Source organism: Cetorhinus maximus, chromosome 13 (genome assembly GCF_964194155.1).
Source record: "Cetorhinus maximus chromosome 13, sCetMax3.hap1.1, whole genome shotgun sequence".
Taxonomy (NCBI): Eukaryota; Metazoa; Chordata; class Chondrichthyes; order Lamniformes; family Cetorhinidae; genus Cetorhinus; species Cetorhinus maximus.
Genome location: NC_135891.1, coordinates 120,608,015 through 120,631,532, shown reverse-complemented (window position 1 = coordinate 120,631,532; position 23,518 = coordinate 120,608,015). Strand labels below are relative to the sequence as shown.

The following is a 23,518-nucleotide window of genomic DNA, read 5'->3' as shown; positions in this document are numbered from 1 at the left end:
ACTTCAGCCCCAATACCCCTCGGATTTGGCTGATAACTTACATTTCCCCACATGGTTGGTCCTTCCAGCGAAGGTTGGAGGCCAGCAAGTCAGATTGACCATTTCTGACCCTCCTTCTTAACTGCAGTCCGAACCTTTAAGCCGATATCACCACGATATAGCTGAAAACACTTACAATCCCCAACGCGGCTGGTTTGTCCGGGGTTGAAAATAGGCCAGAGTTGAGGTGACCAGCCCTGACCCTCCTTCTGACTGCAGTGCCAGACCCTTTGATCTTGGCCTTTTATGATGATCCTTATCGAAAATCTCAAAACACATTTCCTGAAAACATACTGCTAAATGATGGTCATAATTCCAGACATCCTCCTGCAGGATGGTCAGTGCTTTGCACCCTTTAATCTCTTTACCCTGTTACATGCCTTGGTCCAGACAGACCCATTCATCGCTAATGTTGTTTCCACAACCAAAGCAATGCACCCCATTCAGGTGAAGTATTTCAGGTTCCTAGACTGATATTCATGTAAAAGGTTCCTCTCCTCTTGGCCGTTGTTGATGTTGTTTGGATGATAGCTGTTATCTGAGGCCATTTGTTACAATGACCTTCCCAGCATCTCAATTGAGTTATCTGATGGCAGCTATCTTGTGTCCTTGTTGTGATAATGGGCTGAATTTCCCCAGAATTGCACCGTGTGGTAGCAGGCGTGTCAAATGGAGTCCTACCTGCCAACGGAAATGGCAGGTTTTCACACCGTATCTTCCCAAACCCGCCTCATTATTTATTCACTCCCACGAAACACGCCGTTTCCATGGCGGGCGGGCTCTCATTCGCCCACTCGCCATCACCCCGCTGTTGCATCACACCGGCCGCCATCTTTAAAAGGCAGCTGCCAGCAAAGTGCTCATCATCGCCAGCTCACCACCTCTGCCCGGGAGACATGGCCAGCAAAGGCAAAAAGACTGCAGCCCCCCAACTTCAATGACAGGCCCCTCGAGTGACTGCTGGATGCCGTGGAGGCCGCCGGAATGTGCTCTACCCCTGCTCTGGCCGCAGGATGGGCAGCAATGTCACCAACCCAGCTTGGGAGGCGGTGGCAGCGGTGGTCAGTGCGAACGTCCTGCAGAGGAGGACGGCTACCCAGTGCCGCAAAAGGATAAATGATCTCCTCCGTTCCACCAGAGTGAGTCACTCTTTTCATCAGTCCCAACTCACACACTCACAAACCCATCACACACCCACAGGGGCCTCACTCACTGCCGATTCAAGGGACATCACCATTCACTCTCTCACACACACCGTCATTGTCCTCAACCTGTCCATGGGACCACTCACCACCCACACAGGCCAGGCATACTTATCATCTGGCCTGGCAGGCATCCTGCTTACACTCTCCCCATCTCTATCCATGCAGGACAAACTGGCTCACAACAGGAGGGAAAGATCGCAGACAGGTGGAGGGATGCCTGAAATCAAGGTCTTCACAGGCTTTGAAAACAGAGCCATCCAGCTGGTTGGCGATGACCAGGACCGGTCCTGTGCTGATAGTGAGGTCGGCGCTGCTCTACCAAGTGAGGATCCAGCAGTGCAACATCCATCAGATAACCATGCTGTGAGTGATGTGTCCTCTTTCACAGGCCACTGCCATGCACTAATTATCTCCCCTTGCTTTCGCAGGCACATCTGCCAAACAGCCGACAGAGTCCATGACCCAGGGCCTCCAATCAAGCCCCAAAGAAACCTCTGAAGAGGAATCTGAAGGTACCCTCCCTGAAGTCCCGTCACACGCTCACCCACACCCTCCACCAGCGCAGAGACACACACCTCAGTGGGACCGAGCTTTAGAGTAGCCTCGGGGTCACAATTTGGTGAGTACATCGCACTGTCTGATCCACAGCAGGCGGACACAGGGACTTCCCAGGTCCCCGGCACTCGGAGGACTGCTGGAGGCCAGAACGTTGCTGAGTCTGAGTCAGATGACGAGCCTAAGGACTCGGTCATGTCACAGTTGCTGGAGCTGCAAAGGCAAGAACGGGAACATCAGGAAGGGATGTCTGCTGCACTCCTCAGGTGGCAAGGCACAATGGAGGAGTCGGCCGCCTTCAGGCTGAGGTGATAGCACCGGCATTGCAACACACCGAGGTCAGCACTGGCAGGATGGCGGCCGCCATGGAGACCTTGGTCCAGGATGTTGCCCCTGCACTGCTGCGCGGGCTCAACTCCATCACTGATGCCATAGTTGGCCTCCAACAGTGTGTACGTGAGAGGGGTGCTGGGCAGCTCAATCTCACTCCAGCTACCCCTTCCGCTCAAGGAGTCAGCCTGGGGCCCTCGGGCACCCTTAAGGAGGAGGATCAGCAGGTGCACTCGCTCGGGGCCATCCAGCCAGGTGAGTCTGGGAGTGTCCGGCCCATCCGAATTCCCTCTTCCTGTGACAAGATCCAGTTCCAGCTCCACAGGCCAAGGAGGGGGCCACTGCCACACAGCAGGACCCTGAAAGCAAGCCGGGGCCTCCAAGTCTCGGCCCTCCAGAGGACGCCTGTCATGGTCATCACAGACAGGGTGCCACAGTCAGCAGGCTGCCTCCACCTCCGCTGTGGATGTCCGGGGAGCACGAAGGCGTAGCGGCAGGGTTAGGAAAGTTAAGGAGAGTTAGTTGCACAGCCTGGGCACGGGTGTTAATCTCTTGTACATACTGTTCACTATTGTCAATAAACTCCTAAGAATGTCTCCCTGCCTGTGTCTCCTTGTTCTGATGAGCAGTGTTCCTGTCACTCCGATGTGAAACCTTTCTGCACAAGATAAAGGCAGGTGTCTCAGTCCAGGGCCTCTTCCCTGTGTCTGTGCAGCCTTCAGACCACAGTGATGGTCTAGCCTCACACTCCTTGGAGATATTACTGATGCCTGCACTTCAGCCATGCTGGTCATTGCTGCCAGAATGTAGTGGGCAGGCACCACAGAGTTCTCTCATTCTCTCTGTGTGCTCTCAGCACCTTTAAGATGGGTCCGGCCCCCATCTCTTCAGCATCTGTGACCAGTGATGCTGTGCTCCAGCTCCTGAAGAGGTCAAGTGCTGAAGGCGGAAAAACGATCAGGTGCTTTTAAAGTTTCATGGCTGCGTCTCTATGATACGACCCTGATCACAGAGCACAAGTGAGCTGCCCTCGGCCAGACAGGAGTCAAACATTCTCAGAGGCTGTGTGAAGATCTATGGAGTGTCCTCACTGCATGTTGTCATCATCCTCCTGTGATCGAGCGACTATTAGGGCCTCCACTGCATCTCCACGACAGGAGAATTCTCAGAGGGTATTGGTGCTGTCATAAGCCAGACTGGAGTCAAACATTCACAGACACAATGTGAGGATCTACGGGGTCACCTCACTCATGGCGTTATCATCCTCCACAAATCAAGCAGCTGTGAGGCCCTCCCGAGCACACCTGCCTCATCTGGCCAATGCGAGGGCCTCATCCCCATCATCGTTGCCTTCGAGGGCCTCTCTCTTATCCTTGTCAGCGTCCTCCTCGTCGGAGGAGACCTCCAGCTCCTCCATCTCCTCCTCAGCCAGCTCCTCCCCCCGTTGCAGCGCCAGGTTGTAAAGGGCACAGCAGATGATGATGTGTGACACTCTCTGTGGATTGTATTGCAGGGCTCCACCAGACCGGTCCAGGCACCAAAACTGCATCTTCAGCATCCCGATGGTCTGCTCCACCAAGTTGCGAGTTGCAGCATGAGCCTCATTATAGCGTCGCTCTGCTGCAGTCTGAGGCCGCCGCTCGGGTGTCATCAGCCACGTCCTCTGCAGGTAGCCCTTGTCCCCAAGGAGCCATCCCTGCAGCCTCTGTGGACCCTGGAAGACTGCAGGGATCTGTGACTGACTGAGGGTGTAGGTGTCGTGCACACTCCCTAGAAAACGTGTTCATGCCTGCAGGATGCGTTTCTGGTGGTCACACACCAGTTGCACATTCAACCTTGTGGTTGATGTAGTTGACCGTGTGTTGTGATGGAGATATGAGCGCCACATGAGTGCAGTCAATCGCACCCTGCACCTGTGGGAAACCTGAGATCAGGGCAAATCCCAGCGCTTTTGCATCCTGATTGTCCCAGTCCCAGGCGAAATGCACAAAGTTGTGTGCCATGGAGAAGATGGCATCCGTGACCTCATGGATGCTTTTGTGGGTGGAGGCTTGTGGGATCTCACAGAGGTCACCTGTGGAGCCCTGAAAGGAGCCACTGGCATAGAAATTGAGCACCACGGTCACTTTCACAGCCACTGGCAGTGGATGCCCTCCATGTCCCCTTGGAACCAAATCCTGCAGCAGGTGGCAGATTTGACACAACCAGTTCCCTAGACACACACAGCCTTCGGTAACACTGGCTCTCGGTCATCTGCAGGAATGAAAGATGATGTTTATAGACCCTGGGTGTCGCTAGGTGCCAACCAGCAACCCCTTCTTCCTGAGGGTGCTGCTCCTCCCTCTACCCAGCCAGCTGCCTCCGTCGCTCTCTTCTCCATCGTCTTCACTCTCTGTAGGCCATCAGGCATACAGCTAGGTCACCAGGCTCCATGATCCTGATGTATTCCTCCTGCAGGATGAAAGAGAGAGACACGTGGGTTAGCATAGGTGTATTAAGAACTTCTCTTGGTTAGTCTGAAGGCCCCTTAACATATCCCGGAGAGTGTTGGCCACCATTTGGATGGCCAGAGATTAGTGCGCTGCATAGCTGCCCAAAACCCCACCCCATCTGCCCCACTCCACCCCGCTGATTGGCGCCAGCTTTGCCAATTGGACTGCATGCTGTGCTCTCAGCTCAGGGACAGGCATTCTCCTAACCCACACTGCAAGGCTGCACTGTTAGCTTGAACCATGGACTGATCCAAACCGGGAATGATGACATTGCAAGGGGCTGTGAGCGTCTCCACCAGTGACTGCTCCATGGCCAGCTTTAGCAAGGAGATCGTACAATGTGCACAGTCGTCCAACTGTTCCGCAGTCCACTAAAATGCTCATCAGTTTGTAGTCTGTGCCCGAGGGGTGAAAAGCTCTGGAGCACTTGGTGGCACTTTGATGCCTCTGCGATGCTTGAGTGGGCAGATAAGCTAGAGGCCTGACTCCGATCATATCAATGTGGCTGTGCCTGAACTGTCTCAGCTGCAGAGGAATGGTCATTTTATACAAGGTGTCCCTAATGCGTGGCCGTTTCCCTTGCCCACTCCGCACATGCTTATGCACTACCTTCAACCGCTGGGCAGCCCTTGTCTGCCCTCCAAAGCGCCTCAATTTTGAAGTCCAACAGGCGATACAGGCGTGCGCTCCACAACGTTATGAATATATGAACAAGGAGCAGGAGTAGCCCATTCGGCACCCTCGAGCCACTTAATAAGATGATGGCTGCTCTGAAAGTAACCTGAAATCTGCATGCTGCCTACCCCCAATAACCTATCACCCCCTTGCTTACCAAGAATCTATCCATCTCTGCCTTAAAAATATTCAAAGACTCTGCTTCCGCCACCTTTTCAGGAAGAGGGTTCATAGATACATGACCCTCTGAGTGAAAGAATTTCACCTCATCTCTGTTTTAAATGGGCGACCCCTTATTTTTAAATCTAGAACCCCTAGTTCTAGATTCTCTCAAAGAGGAAGCATCCTCTCCACATCCACCCTGTCAAGACCCCTCAGGATTTTATATATTTCAATCAAGTCGCCTCTTATTCTTCTAAACTCCAGTGGATACAAGCCTAATCTGTCCAACCTTTCCTCATAAGACAACCCGACCATTCCTGGTATTGGTCTGGTAAACCTTCTCTGAACTGCTTCCAACACATTTACATCCTTCCTTAAGTAAGGTGACCAATACCGTACACAATACTCCAGGTGTGGTCTCACCAATGTCCTGTATAACTGAAGCATAACCTCCCTACTTTTGTATTCAATTCCCCTTGCCATAATTGATAACATTATATTAGCTTTCCTAATTACTTGCTGTACCTGCATAGTTGCCTTTTGTGATTCATGGACTAGGACACCCAGGTCCCTCTGAATCTCAGAGCTCTGCAATCTCTCACCATTTAGATAATAAGTTTCTTTTATTCTTCCTGCCAAAATGGACACTTTCACATTTTGTCACATTATACTCCATTTGCCAGATCTTTGCCCACTCACTTAACCTATCTATATCTTTTCACACCCTCCTTATGTCCTCTTCACAACTTACTTTCCTACTTATCTTTGTGTCATCTGCAAATTTGGCAACCATCCCATCCACCCCTTCATCCAAGTCATTTCTATAAATTGTAAGCAGTTGAGGTCCCAGCACTGATCCCTGTGGAACACCATTCATTACATCTTGCCAACCTGAAAAAGACTCATTTATGCCTACTCTCTGCTTCCTGTTAGCCAGCCAATCTTCTATCCATGCCAGTATGTTACCCCCTAAACCATGAGCTTTTATTTTCCATAATAACCTTTGATGTGGCACTTTATCAAATGCCTTCTGGAAATCTAAGTACAGTACATCCACCGATTCCCCTTTATCCACAGCACATGTTACTTCCTCAAAGAAGTCCAATAAGTTGGTTAAACATGATTTCCCTTTCACAAAACCATGTTGTTTCTGCCTGATTACCTTGAACTTATCTAAGTGCCCTGCTATAGCTTCTTTAATAATAGCTTCTAACATTTTCCCCATGACAGATGTTAAGCGAACAGGCCTGTTGTTTCCTGCTTTCTGTCTCCCTCCCTTTTTGAATAATGGAGTTACATTTTCTATCTTCCAATCTAGTGGGTCCTTCCCCGAATCTAGGGAGTTTTGGAAAGTTAAAACCAATACATCAGCTATCTCACTAGACACTTCTTTTAAGACCCTAGGATGAAGTCCATCAGGACCCGGGCAGTTGCCAGCCCTCAGCTCCAACAATTTACTCAGCACCACTTCTCTGGTGATTGTAATTTTCCTGAGCTCCTCTCTCCCTTCCATTTCCTGATTTAAAGCTGTTTCTGGGATGTTACTTGTATCCTCTGTAGTGAAAACTGGTGCAGCCTGTTCAATTTGTCTGCGATTTCCTTGTTTTCCATTATCAATTCTTCAGACTCCCTTTCTATAGAACCAAAGCTCACATTGTTAACTTATTCCTTTTTAAATATTTATAGAAACTCTTACTATCTGTTTTTATATTTCTGGCTAGCTTTCTCTCGTACTCTAAGTTTTCCCTCCTTATTAATCTTTTAGTCATCCTTTACTGTTCCTTATATTCTGTCCAGTCTTCTGGCCTTCCACCTCTCTTTGCACAATTATATACTTTTTCTTTAAGTTTGATACTATCTGTAACATTTCTAGTTAACCACGAATGGTGTGTCCGTACTGCTACTGTGTACTCACCACCAAGTTCCCCTCAAAGTGCTTGAGGGACTTTTATATGCTGCTGTGAAACACATCAGCGTGCTTTCCAGATGGACCATCCAGCAGCGGAGGAGTGGGGGTGGTGGGGGGGAGGACGATTCCAGCAGGCTGGGCTTATAATGAAATGCAGTTGCATGACAATGATATTCCTGATGTCCTATGGCGGGGAACATGGCCCACCGTTGGCGGGCAGGGTAGACCATCGCAAACTGGTTTCATGACATCATGAAACCGATTTTTGGCCTTCTCGCCACATTGTCTGCTTACACCACCAAGCACATTTGAGGCCAGTGAGCATGGATAATTCCGCCCTAGATCAAATTTCTCACTTTGTCCCTAAACTCATCAGGTCACTGCGGTGATACTCTGAGCGATGGATGAGCAGAATTACGTTACTGGGAGTGAAACATACCACACACACTATCAGCACTAGCATCATGGTCCTTACAGCTTTAGCATATTTAGTCTCATTGATCAATAACATTTTGATTTTGACCAATACAGGCAAGAAGATATTACAAATTTTTAAAGTTAGATTTTAAAAAGAAATTAACGATAAAAAGATGGCCACAAGAATCACCTGACGTCTTTTGCGGATTGAGACACTCCCATCTCCAGAAGGCAAAAGCACCCTCCGGACTGCTGCTTACTCAATGGGTAGAATTTTCCCTGCCCACTGTCGTTGGGCATCATGGCGGGCATGAGTGGACTATATGGTGGGAAGGCCAAAAATCGGTTTCACAACGTTGTGAAACCAGTTTGCAAAAATCGTCCACTCCACCCGTCAATGGCGGCCACGTTTCCCACTCTCGCATATCGGGAACCTCATTGTAATACATCTGCATATCATTATAAACCAGAATCACCTCCCAACACCAGATCATCCGGGCACGTCAGTGTGATTCACAACTGAACATAAGCAATGTGCACCTGGTGAGCTGCACTTCACTCGGGACTTCGAGGTTTGTTTGCCTACCTCGCTTCAGGCAGCACTCACAGTCATCAGCGCCAGGCTTCACAGGCAGCACCACGTCACTTTTAGTGAGGCTCACGGACAGGTCTCTACCTACCAGACCAGCCATAAGGCGGGGGTGGATTTTCAACAGCTGCAGGGCTAGGGTTTGCTTGGGGAAGGGGGAGAAGTGGCCTCAGGCAAGGGAAGAGGCTGCAGGAAGAGGGCTGTATTGGGGAAGGAGGGTATCCCAGGGTGTGTGTGTGTGTGTGTGGGGGCACATGTTGATCTGTGCAAGTGGCCTCAAGATGGTGAGGGCTGAGGAGACAGTCTCCAGAGGAGATGAGGCCATTTGGAGATGTGAGGATGTGTGTGAGAGAGTGAGTGGTGATGTCCCTTGAACTGGCAGTGAGTGAGGTGCCAGTGAATGTGTGATGGGCTTGTGAGTGGGTGAGTTTAGAGTGATGAGATGGTTGTCTTACCCTAGTGGCACAGATGAGATCATTCATCCTCTTTCTGCACTTTCTGAACTTCAGCATTGGCACTGACCACCACTGCCACCACCTCCCAAGTCAGAATGGTGAGATTGCTGGACCTCCTGTGGCCAGAGCGGGGGCGGAGGACATCACGGCGAGCCTCCGAAAGGCATTCCAGTGACGGGTCACTGAACTCTTCTTGGCTTTCAGGGCCATGTCTTCACTGGAGCTGTCCTGGGCTGCAAGCACTGAGAACTGTGCACACAGCTTCAGTTTAGATATGGCACCCGGAGTGAGGAAATGGTGAGGTAGCAGCTTGGTTGTCACTTATTTTGTTTAGTTGAAACATGCACAATGTGTGTACATGTTCTTTTTGTCTGTAAAGAACAGGGCCCTGTGTATTAATACATGTAGCTTCCAGTACACACAAGTGCACCACATTGTGAGCCTGACTGACTATCTTAAATTGGTTGTCAGCGTAATTCTTAGCGCATTGAGGATTATTTAGCAAATGTTGTCTATTACAAGATTCACATCTAATGTTGGACACTGTGTTTTGAGTTTTGCAAGCATGGGCTGGTTGGCCATGGTCTGTACCCTGCCCATTGCAAACAGTGGCTGGGACATGCTGTTTGATACAATCCGCCAGTCTTTGGGATGTACGGCCTACATACCTAGCATCACCCTGGCACTGAAATCCATACACTACATTACTCATTTGTGTGATAGGCAGAATGTCTTTATGACTTGACAGCAATATCCATTCACTGACTCATTCCTCATGGCCATGCCTTGACCAATCAGAATCAAGCTGCTTGGTTTAAATTTCAAACAATGCTTGGCAATTAACTGTCAGTCACCATCACTGGTGCATTCTCCATGGCAATGTCACTTGCCAACCAATCAGCACTCTCTTCACATACAGTACAAATTGTTGTTTTCCCCTTATATTGGTATTGTGAGTGTTCTGATGAGTGCGAGGCGAAAAGCTTAGACATGTCTCTTTTTTCAGCAATACTCAAGTTCTGTACGACCAACTGACTATTAACAAACAAAGATCTTTTTGTACTTTTTGAGTTAAGTCTCCCTGTTGGTATAAACTGTTGTCTTAAATTTGATTTGTCAGTAAATTTATCTACAAAGTTGCAGAGCACATCATTAATTAACCAAGCTCAGCTCAATTGCCTCCATCAGTTGCTTGTTAAATAGACCACTGCATCTTATTTGTGCCTCCATTATCACTCCCTTCATAATGACAGACAACATTTTTATGTAAAATGGCTCCCTATGTCCTTAAAGAACTGCAAAGTAACCATAATTATACTTACCTGGACTGTTCCTCTGGCCCCAAACAGGACAATGAGCAGCAAGACTCCACCACCAGCCCTGATCCATTGCAATCTCTTTCACTCCAACCCAGATAGTGTCCAGCTCTTGAAGCTCTTCTTTAAATGTACTTTGCCAGCTCTTCTTTGGTCAGCCCCATCTTCTTCTTCTTCTGTCTGGTGGTGTCCATTCTACTGCCACTCTGGGAGCATGTCTGTGTGGCAAAATACGTGTCCTACCAGTCTCAGTCCTGTCTCTACTAGGATGTCCCACAGACACCTCCAACCAGTCCTCTAACATTTCTTCATTGGTGATGCTGTCTCTCCATGTGATACCCACGATTTTACACAGGCAACGCTAGTCCAACTCATATGATACACTTGCTGCTCTCTCCCATGTCTTGCTGGGCATAGATTTCAGTTGGTATCACAATGGACATGTAGAGTCCTAGTTTCATGGCTGTGTTCATGGTGAGATGCCCAGGCGGTGAGGAGCTGCTGGAAGACTGATGCTGCTTTGCTGATTCTTGTGTGGACATTGATCTTTACATCACCCTCCCTGGAGGTATTGTTCCCTGCATAGGGGAACTGGTTGATGTCCCTCCAAGTTCAATTGCCTGTTGGTGATGGGAGGCTTTCTTGCCGTCCGGTCATCATCATCATCTAGGTCTTCTCACAACTGTCTTCTCTAATGTGTAGACCGATCCTGATGTCACTACTCTCTAGACTGACGGCCACATCTTGGACCGTGTGCAATTCTTTGGCCAACAAAGTGATGTTGTCTGTGAAATCTGGGTCCGTCAACCAGTGGCATTGCCACCAGATTCTAAAGTCCACACCCACCATTGTCTTCCTCATGGTGTAATCAAAAACCAAGAGGAAAAGGAATGGGGAGAGTTTGCAGCCTCGCTGTATTCCTGTGATGATGTTGAAGGAGTCCATGGTGCCCGTGCTGGGCTTGGCACAGCAGCTGGAGTTGCGGTGTAAGGCTTTGAAGATGTTAATATCCTGCTCCGGGATGTGGTACTGTATTGCAACATCCTAGAGTGACTGCCAACGGATGCTATTGAAAGCCGTCTCGATATCAATGATATTTATAACAAGTGGCTTCTGATACTCTAGGCTCTGCTCTATGATGTTCCTGAGTGAAAAGATCTGCTCATTACACAACCTGTCACCACGGGATCCTGCCTGTTCTTCACGAAGGGTACTGTCCACTTCTGCTTTCAACCTATTGAGGAGCACCATGCTGAAGACCTTCTCGGACACTGGCAGCAGTGTTATGCCCCTCCAGTTATTGCAGTGACTGAGGTTCCCTTGCTTTGGCAGCTCAGCAATTACCCCTCAGCTCCAATGATCTGGGACATCCTCTGCAGTTCAGTTCTTGTTGAACAGGTCCCTGAGCTCTGTGTTGTGACAGGATTCTTGCCATGTTTCAACTATATCAGGACTATTTCTATATGTTCACGTTTCTCTGTTGAAAGACCAGTTCAGGAATTTGTCCCCATTTAGACCATAAAGGGCAATGGAGTCAACCACTGGAACCTCCCAACTCCCAGTGCAACTCAGCAGCAGTGATGATGGGCAAGTAACTTCTACCTTAAATCATGGAATTCCTGTGGAAGAACAATTAGTTGATGAAACCTTAATATATCCATGCACTCATGTCAAGTGTCATCTCGTGTCAGGACTATAGTTTAAAAAGTTCATCTTTGTCGCCATCACCTACCTATTTGCATAACAACCAACAATCCACATCTAAACATCGAATGACCTCTCCGACACCAGAGGAATTCCATTGAAACTGCAGGAATCCATAAAATACCGAGGATACTCAGGCTAGCCCTCAGAAATAAACAAATGGCACATAAACATCCCCCAGGCTGCTTCCTTTCAGGAATTTCATTCTCTTGGTATAAATACTTTGCTGCTGATTCAATTGCTTCTTCTTATGCAATCTAAGCAACACATGCCAATCAACCAATCAGACGCATCTACCAATTACAGCATTGGCCAATTACACATGTTAACCAATCACATACATTGACCAATCACACATGTTGACCAATCAGATTTTTTTTATTCATTCAGGGGGTGTGGGCTTCGCTGGCTGGGCCAGGATTTATTGCCCATCCCTAGTTGCCCTTGAGAAGGTGGTGGTGAGCTGTCATCTTGAACTGCTGCAGTCCATGTGGTGTAGGTACACCCACAGTGCTATTAGGAAGGGAGTTCCAGGATTTTGACCCAGTGACAGTGAAGGAACAGTGATATACTTCCAAGTCAGGATGGTGAGTGACTTGGAGGGGTGCTTACAGGTGGTGGTGTTCCCATGTGTCTGCTGCCCCCATGTGTCTGCTGCCTTTGTCCTTCTACATGGTGGTGGTTGTGTGTTTGGAAGGTGCTGTCTCAGGAGCCTTGGTGAATCCCTGCAATGCATCTTGTAGATGGTACACACTGCTGCTACTGTGCATTGGTGGTGAAGGGAGTGAATGTTTATGGATGTGGTGCCAATCAAATGGGCTGCTTTGCCCTGGATGGTGTCAAGTTTCTTGAGTGTTGTTGGAGCTGCGCTCATCCAGGCAAGTGGGGACTATTCCATCATACTCCTGACTTGTGCCTTATAGATAATGGGCAGGCTTTGGGGAGTCAGGAGGTGAGTTACTCATTGCACAATTCCTAGCCTCTGACCAGCTTTGGTAGCTGCAGTATTTATATGGCTAATCCAGTTCCATTTCTGGTCAATGGTAATACCAAGGATGTTGATAGTGGGGGATTCAGTGATGGTAATGCCATTGAACATCAAGGGGTGATGGTTGGATTCTCTCTTGGTGGAGATGATCATTGTGTGGCATGAATGTTACTTGCCACTTGTCAGCCCAAGTCTGGATATTGTCCAGGTCTTACTGCATTTGGACATGGACTGCTTCAGTATCTGAGGAGTCATGAATGATGCTGAACATTGTGCAATCATCAGTGAACATCCCCACTTCTGACCTTATGATGGAAGGAAGGTCATTGATGAAGCAGCTGAAGATGGTTGGGCTGAGGACATTACCCTGAGGAACTCCTGCAGTGATGCCCTGGAGCTGAGATGAGTGATGTCCAACAACCACAACCATCTTTCTTTGTGCTAGGTATGACTCCAATCAGTGGAGAGTTTTCTTCCTGATTCCCATTGATTCCAGTTTTGCTAGGGCTCCTTGATGCCACACTCAGTCAAATACATCCTTGATGTCAAGGGCAGTCACTCTCTCCTCCCCTCGAGAGTTCAGCTCCTTTGTCCATGTTTGAGCCAAAGCTGTAATGAGGTCAGGAGCTGAGTGACCCTGATGAAAGCCAAACTAGGCATCAGTGAGCAGGTTATTGCTAAGCAAGTGCTGCTTGATAGCACTGTTGATGACTCCTTCCTTTACTTTGCTGATGATGGAGAGTAGTCTGATAGAGTGGTAATTGGCTGAGTTGGATTTGTCCTGCTTTTTGTTCACAGGCCGTACCTGTGCAATTTTCCACATAGCTGGGTAGATGCCAGTGTTGTAGCTGTACTGGAACTGCTTGGCTAGAGGTGCAGCAAGTCCTGGAGCACAAGTCTTCAGTACTATCGCCGGAACATTGTCTGGCCCCATAGTCTTTGCAGTATCCAATGCCTTCAGCTATTTCTTGGTATCATGTAGAGTGAATCGAATTGGCTGAAGACTGGCACTGTGATGCTGGGGACCTCTGGAGGAGGCTGAGATGAATCATCCAATCAGCACTTCTGGCTGAAGATTGTAGCAAATGTTTCAGCCTTACCTCTTGCACTGCTGTGCTGGGCTCCCCCATCATTGAGGATGGAGTTATTTGCAGAGCCTCCTCCAGTGAGTTGTTTAATTGTTCACCACCAATCCCACTGGATGTGGCAGGACTGCAGAGCTTAGATCTGATCTGTTGGCTGTGGGATCACTTAGCTCTGTCTATCACTTGCTGCTTACACTGTTTGGCACGCAAGTAGTCCTGTGTTATAGCTTCACCCGGTTGACACCTCAGTTTTATGTATGCCTGGTGCTACTCCTGGCATACCTCCCTGCACTCTTCATTGAACCACAGCTGATCCCCTGACTTTGTGGTAGTGGTAATGGTAAAGTGGGAGATATGCCGGGCTATGAAGTTACAGATTATGTTTGTGTACAGTTCTGCTGCCGATGGCCCACAGTGCCTCCATGGATGCCCAGTCTGAGTTGCTAGATTGTTCGCAATCTATCCCAGGCAGTGCATTCCAGACCGTCACCACCCTCTGGGTAAAACTTTTTTCCTCACATCCCCTGCCCCTCACCTTGAACTTATGACCCCTCATGACCGATCCTTCAACTAAGGTGAACAGCTGCTCCCTATCCACCCTGTCCCATGCCCCTCATAATCTTGTACACCTCGATCAGGTCTCCCCTCAGTCTTCTCTGCTCCAACAAAAACAACCCAAGTCTATCCAACCTCTCTTCATAACTTAAATGTTTCATCCCAGGCAACATCCTGGTGAATCTCCTCTGCACCCGCCCCAGTAAAATCACATCCTTCCTATAATGTGGCGACCAGAACTGCACACAGTACTCCAGCTGTGGCCTCACCAAGGTTCTATACAACTCCAACATGACCTCTCTACTTTTATAATCTGTGCCTCGATTGATAAAGGCAATTGTCCCATATGCCTTTTTCACCACCCCACTAACATGCCCCTCTGCCTTCAGAGATCTATGGACACACACGCCAAGGTCCCTTTGTTCCTCAACTTCCTAATGTCATGCAGTTCATTGAATACTTCATTGTCAAATTACTCCTTCCAAAGTGTATCACCTCACACTTTTCAGGGTTAAATTCCATTTGCCCATCCTGTCTATATCTTCCTGTAGCCCAAGATGCTCAACCTCACTGTTAACCACCCAGCCAATCTTTGTGTCATCTGCAAAGTTACTAATCCTACCCCCCACATAGTCAGTCATCTATGTCGTTTATATAAATGACAAATAATAGGGGACCCAGCACAGATCCCTGTGGTACGCCACTGGACACTGGCGTCCAGTTACTCAAGCATCCTTCTGTCATCACCCTCTGTCTCTTACAACTAAGCCAATTTTGAATCCACCTTATCAAATTACCCTGTATCCCATGTGCAGTTGCCTTCTTTATAAGTGTCCCATGTGGGACCTTGTCAAAGGCTTTGCAGAAATCCATATAAACTACATCAACTGCACTACCCTCATCTACACACCTGGTCACCTCCTCAAAAAATTCAATCAAATTTGTTAGGCATGACCTCCCTCTGACAAAGCCATGCTGACTATCCCTGATCAAACCTTGCCTCTCCGAGTGGCAATAGATTCTCTCCTTCAGAATTTTCTCCAATAGTTTCCCTATCACTGATGTGAAACTCACTGGCCTGTAGTTCCCTGGCTTATCTCTACAACCCTTCTTAAATAGTTGAACCACATTAGCTGTTCTCCAGTCCTCTGGCATCTCCCCGTGGCCAGAGAGGAATTAAAAATTTGGGTCAGAGCCCCTGCGATCTCCTCCCTCAGCAGTCTGGGACACAAATCATCTGGACCTGGAGATTTGTCCACTTTTAAACCTGCCAACACTTCCAATACTCTGTCACTTCCTATGTCAATTTGCTTAAGAACCTCGCAGTCTCTCTCCCTGAGTTCAATACCTTCATCCTCATTCTCTTGGGTGAAGACGGATGTGAAGTATTCATTCAACACTTTAGCGATGTCCTCTGGCTCCATCCATAGATTGCCCCCTTGGTCCCTTATGGGCCCTACTCTTTCCCTGGTTATCCTCTTCCCATTGATAAACTTATAGAATATCTTGGGACTTTCCCTACTTTTACCAGCCAGAGCTTTCTCATATCCCCTCTTTGCTCTCCTAATTGCTTTCTTAAGCTCCACCCTGCACTTTCTGTACTCCACTAATGCCTCTGCTGATTTACTCCCCTTGTACCTGCTAAAAGCCTCTCTTTTCCTTCTCATCGTAACCTGAATATCTCTGGTCATCCATGGTTCTCTGGGCTTGTTACTCCTTCCTATCACCCTGGAGGGAACATGTTGAGCCTGTACCCTCCCTTTTTGAACAACCCCCACAGCTCTTCTTTAGTTTTCCCCACAAGTAGCTGTTCCCAGTCTACCTTGGGCAGATCCTGCCTTATTTTACTAAAATCCACTCTCTTTCCACTGCCCCCCCACCCCTTTGTCCATAACAAACTTAAACTGTACCATGTTGTGGTCACTATCACTAAAATGCTCCCCCACCACCACCTCAGCCACCTGTCTGGCTTCATTCCCCAGACTTGGGTCTAGCACTGCGCCATCCCTTGTTAGACCCTCTGCATATTGACCTCAAAAGTTCTCCTGTACACATTAAGAAATCCAATCCATCCAAGCCCTTAACACTATGTCTATCTCAATTAATGTTGGGAAAGTTGAAATCACCTAATATAATTACCCTATTGTTATTGTTTTTACACACCCCTGCAAATTGTGCACATGTTTGCTCCTCAATTATGGCACAGAAAGAGGCCATTCAGCCCATCGTGCCTGCACCGGCCAAAAGAGAAAAAAGAAACTAGCCGTTCATTTTAATCCCACTTTCCAGCACCCGATCCATAGCCTTGCAGGTTACAGCACTTCAGATGCAGATCCAGGTACCTTTTAAATGAGTTGACCATTTCAGCCTCAACCACCAACTTAGGCAGTGAATTCCAGATGCCCACCACCCTCTGGGTGGAAAAGCTTTTTCTTATGGCCCCTCTAATCCTTCTACCAATCACTCAATCTGCCCTCTGGTCATTTTCCCCACAGTTAGGGGAAACAGGTCTTTCCTGTCTACCCTATCCAGGCCCCTCATAATTTTGTACACCTCAATTAGGTCACCCCTCAGCCTCCTCTGGTCTAAAGAAAACAACCCCAGCCTAACCAATCTTTCATACTGACCCCTGGCTCAAGGATTGTTATTCCGGTTTTCAGTTCTAGAGTTATATTCATTCCTTTCCTACATTACATATTTACACTGACTCTCAGGCCATTTATTTCACATCTTCCCAGAGCACAGCCTAAAATTTCCTGTTCTTTGCTATGAACCCTTCTCTTGGAAGTCCCCTCCTGCTCTTTACCAGCTCCTAGTACAAACATTTGAGCCTCATTTGTATCTTGTTTTGAATGTGAAGCTGCAGTTTCCCAGATAATGCGCATTTCCGTCTGGGCATGTTTGATATCAGATGCCTCAATGAGTGTGTGTTTCCTGCACCTCCACTTAAGGCATGATTAATCAGACTGCTGTTGGGAGTGGGAAGTCTGTTTCTAGCTCTGCTCCCTATAGACTCTGAAAGGCAGTGCAGCACTTTGATGTCAGTTTCTAGTTTAACATGTGAATCATCACAAAGTCACTTTTTTTTGATTAGATTGTGAAATTGCATCAAACATCCCATCCACTCGAGCCCTGTTAACATGAATACGTTCTGACCTATCTTTGTAAACTTTTATCAGGAATGTATTGAAACATTAAATGCCAGACACCGAGATCTTAGTAAATGAGGGTGAAATATGGATACATGAGAGACTCAGGGAATCTAAAACTAGGGCCCATAAATATAAAGCCGTCAGCAATCAATCCAAAAGGAAATTCAGAAAACACATCTTTACTGAGAACGTGAAACTTGCTACCACCAGAAGTCACTGAGCATTGATACATGTATGGGCACATTGGAGAGAAAGGGTTAGAGTTCATTTGAAAATCTGCTGCCTGTATCCTTACTCATGTTCACACATTGCTTACTGACATGTATTAGACCCAACTGAGCAATGCCTTGATTTTAAAATTCACATCCTTGTTTTGAAAATTCTCCATGGCCTTGCTTCTCCCTCACTGCATGTAGTTGGAGCGAACAAATAGATAAGCGAATGATATGTTAGCCTTTACTACAAAGAGATTGGAGTGTGAGAGTAGATAAGACTTGGTGAGACCGCACCTGGAGTATTGTGTCCAGCTTTGGTTTCCTTACCTAAGGAAGGACAGATTTGTCTTAGATGGAGTCGCAGCAAAGATTCACCAGGCTGATTCCTAAAATGATAGGGATGGCCGTGTGAGAAGAGATTAAGGGGGCTGAGTCTATATTCCATTGAATTTAGAAGACTGAGAGACGATCTTACTGAAAAGGATTAAATTCTTAAGGGATCAGACAGGGTGGATGCTGGGCGAATGTTTCCCCTGGCTTGGGAATCTAGAACAAAGGGGACAGTCTTAGTATGAGTGTCAGCCATTTAGGACTGCAATGGGGAGAAATCTCCATTAAGAGAGGGTTATATCTCTGTACCAGGGAACTGTGTGTGGTAGCTGAATAACAACAAGCTGCATTTTTATAGTGCCTTTTAATATAATGCATAAAACAACCCAAGATGCTTCACAGGAGCATTACGAAAAACATTTCAAGTCACATGAGGCAATATTCGGACCGATGGCCACAAACCTGATAAAGAGTTGGGTTTTAAAGGAAAAAAGCGAAGTGGAGAAGTTTAGGGAGGATTCCTAGGCAGCTGAGCTCATTGAGTATATTCAAGTCAGAGGTTGATAGATTTCTGGAGACTAAGGGAATTTAGGGTTAGGGGATAAGTGTGGAAGGTGTCTGAGATAGAAGATCAGCCAGGCTCAAGGGTAAACCTGTTCCAATTTCTTATTTTTTAATGTCCTATTTCTGTAATCCCTTCTAGCCCTCTAAGGGCTCAGTGGTCCTCCAAGTCTGGAGTTTTTGGCATCGCCAGCCCTCAAACCACCATTGGCGGCCGTGCCTTCAGCTGCCTGGGCCCTAAGCTCTGGAATTCCCTCCCTAAACCCCTCTGGCTCTCTCTCTCCCCTTTAAGACTACTCCTTAAAATCAACTTCTTTGACAAAGCTTTTGGTCACCACCTTAAGATTTGGTGTAAAATATTGTTCGATAACACTTCAGCGAAGTATTTTGGGGTGCTTTATTATATAAAGCGACTCTGTGAATACAAGTCATTGTGGTGCTGGTTCAGTAAGCACCCTTTAAAAACTGACTCAGGGAGGCCTGCAAACTGCTCAGTAAAGCACCAGCCATCCATGTAGTTGATGGGTTGATGGGGTGAGATGTAGAGGAAATGGGATGAGAGTCAGATGGAGCATTAACACGTGCATGGACCTTGTGGGAGAAAGGGCCTGATTTGTGGTATAAAACCAGAAATAAACTTTATTTCTTACTCCTCGCCCCAATCAGTGGGAAAGGGAATGCAGAGCAAATCCATTTCCCACAACGATCCTGTCCGTCGATGATTTTTACAGCACCAGTTTAGTTTTTTACACCACTAGTTTTGGTGAAATTTGGGGCTCCCATGAGATTCTGGGAAACCGGGGGACACAATACATTTGGAAAGTTGTTGGAGGCAGTGAAACTGCTGAAGGTAAATTTCCAGAGTGGAGTTTAAGGAAAGCAGTATGTTTGCTCTCCTCCTCCAGGCATGCAATCCTCGCAGGTACTCACCTTGTCCACACCCACATGATTAATGTGCTCCTCACAGCATCTCCCAGCTGGCCAGCTGCCCCAACAGGTGAGAAGTTGTCTAGAGGGCATTAAGGAGTATCAGGCATCTGACAGACTAAGTGGGATAAGATCATAAGATCATAAGACATAGGAGCAGAAATTAGGCCATTCGGCCCATCGAGTCTGCTCCGCCATTCAATCATGGCTGATAAGTTTCCCAACCCCATTCTCCCGCCTTCTCCCCGTAACCTTTGATCGCCTTACCAATCAAAAACCTATCTTTCTTGGTTTTAAATGCACTCAATGACCTGGCCTCCACAGCCTTCTGTGGCAATGAATTCCATAGATTCACCACTCTCCAGCTAAAGAAGTTTCTCCTCATCTCTGTTCTAAAAGGTCTTCCCTTTACTCTGAGGCTGTGCCCTCGGGTCTTAGTCTCTCCTACTAATGGAAACATCTTCCCCACGCCTACTCTATCCAGGCCTTTCAGTATTCTAAGTTTTAATCAGATCCCCCCTCATCCTTCTAAACTCCATCGAGTACAGAGCCAGAGTCCTCAAACGTTCCTCATATGTTAAGCCTTTCATTCCTGGGATCATTCTCATGAACCTCCTCTGGACCCTCTCCAAGGCCAGCACATCCTTCCTGAGATACGGGGCCCAAAATTGCTCACAATATTCTAAATGTGGTCTGACCAGAGCCTTATAAAGCCTCAGCAGCACATCCCTGCTTTTATATTCTAGTCCTCAAAATAAATGCCAACATTGCATTTGCCTTCCTAACTACTGACTCAACCTGCAAGTTAACCTTAAGAGAATCCTGGACTAGGACTCCCAAGTCCCTTTGCACTCCAGATTTCTGAATTCTCTCCCCATTGAGAAAATAGCCTATGCCTCTATTCTTCCTACCAAAGTGCATGACCTCGCACTTCCCCACATTGTATTCCATCTGCCACTTCTTTGCCCATTCTCCTAACCTGTCCAAATCCTTCTGCAGCCTCCCCGCCTCCCCAATACTACCTGTCCATCCACCTATCTTTGTATCATCTGCAAACTTAGCCAGAATGCCCTCAGTTCCTTCATCTAGATCATTAATGTAAAAAGTTGTGGTCCCAACACTGACCCCTGTGGAACTCCACTAGTCACCGGCCGCCATCCTGAGAAGGACCCTCTTTCCCCACTCTCTGCCTCCTGCCAGACAGCCAATCTTCTATCCATGCTAGTACCTTACCTCTAACACCATGGGCTCCTATCTTACTGAGCAGCCTTCTGTGCGGCACCTTGTCAAAGGCCTTCTGGAAGTCCAAGTAGAATACATCCATTGGCTCTCCTTTGTCTAACCTACTCGTTACCTCCTCAAAGAATTCTAACAGATTTGTCAAGCATGACCTCCCCTTGATGAAACCATGCTGACTTTGCCCTATTTTTACCATGCACTTCCAAGTATTCTGAAATTTCATCCTTAATCATGGACTCTAAAATCTTACCAATGACCGAGGTCAGGCTAATCGGCCTGTAATTTCCCGTCTTTTGCCTCACTCCCTTCTTAAACAGAGGCGTTATATTAGCAATTTTCCAGTCCTCTGGGACCCTCCCTGACTCCAGTGATTCCTGAAAGATCACTAACGCCTCCACTATCTCTTCAGCTATCTCCTTCAGAACTCTGGGGTGTAATCCATCTGGTCCAGGTGATTTATCCACCTTCAGACTGTTCTGTTTTCCTAGCACCTTCTCCTTGGTAATGGCCACCATACTCACCTCTGCCCCCTGACTCTCGAACTTTGAGGATGTCACTCGTGTCTTCCACTGTGAAGACTGACGCAAAGTACCTATTCAGTTCCTCTGCCATTTCTTTGTTCCCCACTACTACTTCTCCAGCATCATTTTCCAGCAGCCCAATGTCCACTTTTGCCTCTTACCCTTTATATATCTAAAAAAAACTCTAGCAATCTTCTTTTATATTACTGGCTAGTTTACCCTCATATTTAATCTTTTCCCTCCTTATTTCTTTTTTAGTTGTCCTCTGTTGGTCTTTGTAGGCTTCCCAATCCCCTGGTTTCCCACTGCTCTTCACCGCATTGTATGCTTTCTCTTTAGCTTTTATGCTGTCCCTGACTTCCCTTGTCAGCCATGGTTTCCTCGTCCTCCCTTTAGTATGCTTCTTCTTCCTAGGGATGAATTTTTGCTGTGTCTCCCAAATTACTCCCAGAAACTCCTGCCTTTGCTGTTCCACTGTCTTTCCTGCTAGGCTCATCACCCAGTCAATTCTGGCCAGCTCCTCCCTCATGCCTCTGTAGTTGCCTTTATTCAACTGTAATACCGCTACATCTGATTCCAGCTTTTTCCCCTCAAATTGCAGGGTAAATTCTATCATATTATGGTCACTTCCTCCTAAAGGTTCCTTCACCTTAAGCTCCCTTATCAAATCTGCCTCATTACACATCATTAAATCTAGAATTGCCTGTTCCCTAGTGGGCTCCACCACAAGCTACTCCAAATAGCCATCTCGTAGACATTCTACAAATTCCTTTTCTTGGGATCCACTACCAACCTGATTTTCCCAGTCTACTTGCATATTGAAATCCCCCATGATCACTGTAACCTTGCCTTTCTTACACACCTTTTCTATCTCCTGGTGTATCTTGTGCCCCACATCCTGACTACTGTCGGAGGCCTGTACATAACTCCCATTATGGTTTTTTTACCTTTGTGGTTCCTCAACTCTACCCACACAGATTCTACATCATCTGACCCTAAGTCATTTCTTGCTATCGATTTAATTTCATTTCTTACTAACAAAGCAACCCCACCCCCTCTGCCAACCTGCCTATCTTTTCGATAGGATGTATATCCTTGGATATTTAGCTCTCAGTCCTGATCCCCTTGCAGCCATGTCTCCGTAATGCCCACCACATCATACCTGCCAATTTCAATCTGCGCCACAAGCTCATTTACTTTATTTCGTATACTGCGTGCATTCAGATACAACACCTTCAGTCCTGTATTTCCTGTCCCCTTTCTCATTGTCATCCCTTTATCTGATGTGCTTGAAGTTAGATTCCAAGCCCTTTCCAAACACTCTGTCCTATTTTATGTTCTGGAGACTTTAATAGCCTCTCCTGGGCTCTCCTTTCTTTTCAGTTTTTTCATAATTTCCCATGAAGTTGAATCCACCCCCCCACATGCTAACCTGCTGCTTTGTTTCCCATTAGTCATACTTCTTGGAGTTTTACCCTTCCCTCCCCCCCCCACTTTCTAGTCCCTATGCCAATTTGCACGTGGCTCGGGTAGTAATCCGGAGATTATAACCCTTGAGGACCTGTTCTTTAATTTAGTTCCTAGTTCCTGATAATCCCCAAACAGGTCCTCTTTCCTAGTCTTACCTATGTTATTTGTCCCGACGTGGACACAACTGGATCCTCCCCCTCCCTCTCCAATATCCTTTCAAGCCGGTCAGCGATGTCCCTCACCCTGGCACCGGGCAGGCAACATACCATGTGGGACTCTTGATCCTGCTTACAAAGGAAGCTATCAATTCTCCTAAGTATAGAATCCCCTACAACTACCACTTGTCTTTTTATTCCCCCCACTTGAATGGCCTCCTGTGCCACGGTGCCGTGGTCAGCTGCCTCATCCTCCCTACAGCCCTGTTCCTCATCCACACAGGGAGCAAGTACCTCGTACCAGTTGGACAAGGTCAAGAGCTGATGTTCCTCAGTTCCCGAACACAGGATCCCTCTACCTGCCTCACTTGCAGTCACACCCTGCTGACCCTGACCGGACTTGAGTTACTTAATCTACCGGGTGTGACCGCCTCCTGATACAAAGCGTGCAGGTAACTCTCCCCCTCCCGGA

At 47.4% G+C, this 23,518-nt stretch overlaps 2 protein-coding genes across 3 annotated transcripts in view; one reads left to right on the top strand and one right to left on the bottom strand.

Moving 5' to 3' along the window:
- The window catches only part of sac3d1 (SAC3 domain containing 1), a 512,754-nt gene that overhangs the window by 248,366 nt on the left and 240,870 nt on the right, over positions 1-23,518 (top strand). The window lies entirely within an intron of this gene.
- The window catches only part of LOC144689068 (proteinase-activated receptor 3-like), a 36,865-nt gene that overhangs the window by 10,547 nt on the left and 2,800 nt on the right, over positions 1-23,518 (bottom strand). The window contains exon 1 of one of the 2 annotated variants that reach the window (XM_078556214.1): positions 42-230. The exons of the other annotated variant lie outside the window; for it this stretch is intronic. The gene's annotated coding sequence lies outside the window, so the exon portion shown is untranslated. Of the gene's footprint in view, positions 1-41; positions 231-23,518 lie in introns of those variants that run through there. 2 annotated transcript variants of the gene reach the window in all.